Raw genomic sequence first — 1,702 nt, 5'->3', positions numbered from 1 at the left:
GCAGGGGAAGTTATTGTCGGGAAAGACAACACCCGTTACAACACGGCTATGGTGGGTCACTGCTGCTACATTGTTCAAAGTTTCAAAGATTGAAGTCTACAGGACAAGCGTAGCCATGTAGTTTGAGGGTACCCCTCTTACCTAACAGGGTTTAGTGGGGTATGATTCCATTCTTGTGGCTATAGATGATGCACACTTAGAGAAGCTGTTGCCAGCATGGCGACGTCCTCTCTCCTCAATGCGCCTCCCAGCTTTTGGAGTAGGCCAACTTCCAAGGAGTAGTGTTGATTGTGAGCAGCACGAACACGGAGGCTGGAGCTGGAGAGCCTAAGCGGCGCCATTGGGAATATGGGATTCATTTCTCTCTCTCTCTCTCTCTCTCTCTCTCTCTCTCTCTCCCACCTGTGCTACTTGGCTACCAGTGTACATTGTCGGGAACCAACCGGACATAGGATATGATGACATGTGGCAGGGAGGGGGGGGCCTGAATCCCTCCCCTTATTATATATGTACTAGTAAAACGGCGCCGCCTTCGGCAGCGGCATGCCCTCTCTTACCCTCTTAAGTGGGGCTGAGGATCTTGGCTTTGCTTATAAGTGGAGCTTGCAAGTGCTCCGTGTCTCTGTGAGTGCATTGCTTTGATCACATATCCATTAACCCCCTACCTCACTCTGGCGGCACACACATTGTGTGTCGATGCCATTCCCCACCCTCATCTCCAATGTTGGCCAGCTATCATAGCATCTCTTGCCCACCCTCTCAAACACACCTTTATTGCCTCCACGTCCTCCTTGCCTGAGTTTCGCTCTGCGGCCGCACCGTTTGCTAGTTGAGAAAACATCCACCTGCTCATATGCTTCAGATCTGCCACTTTTTGTACATGCCGCATCTGCAGCTCACCATAGCTACCACCCCGTCTCCGCCTTGCTTTGATCACATGCTTACCACTGTACCGAATTACCCTTACTTGTTAAGAATGGCTTCAAGTCGTCACAACCGTGTTGCAAAAGTACTTGGTAGTGGCACATTAGATAATGGGGGTGGAGTTGCAGAATCTATGGCAGTTTGGGAGGGGAGAGTACCCAATAATCAACTGTATGTAGCAAGGCCGTGTGGAAGGAAGCACAATGCCTTCAAGCTATGGCTATACAGGGGGAGAGAGGATCGCATAGCAGGGGAGTAGTGGATAAGAGAGGAATAGTGGTGTTAACCTTATCTTTAGAGGCCATCTTCTTAGTTTGAGGTCGAACTCAAATTCTCCCAACGGCACTGACATGGTTGTGGCACTGCTCTAAATTCTCATGGGCTCTTATTCTCCCAATGGCACAGGCATGGGCCGCCACAAACCTTGAAGGAATTGGTGCTGCTGTAAATTGTTGTGGGCCCCCAATGGCCCCTTTTTATTGTCCGTAGCCTTCACCTCACAGCTATAAACACATGGCAAAGCTCTCCCAAGCTCGCTCTCTCTCTCTCTCTCTCTCTCTCTCTCTCTCTCTCTCTCTCCTCTCTTCCTCTCTTCTCTCTCTCTCTCTTCTCACTGCCTCTTCTCTCTCATCATCTCTCTCCTCCTCTCCTCTCTCTCTCTCTCTCTCTCTCTCTCTGCATAGGCCTTTTTTCTCTCACTGAGCGCGTTGAGTGCGAGGGCACGCTGTCGAAACTGGTCGGAGTGCTACCACCCCGTCCTTGCATTGCTTTGATCACA

The sequence above is a fragment of the Adiantum capillus-veneris genome, chromosome 5, assembly GCF_014529385.1.
Source record: "Adiantum capillus-veneris isolate H3 chromosome 5, ASM1452938v2, whole genome shotgun sequence".
In the NCBI taxonomy this organism is placed as follows: Eukaryota; Viridiplantae; Streptophyta; class Polypodiopsida; order Polypodiales; family Pteridaceae; genus Adiantum; species Adiantum capillus-veneris.
Note: the sequence above shows the minus strand (reverse complement) of the source record.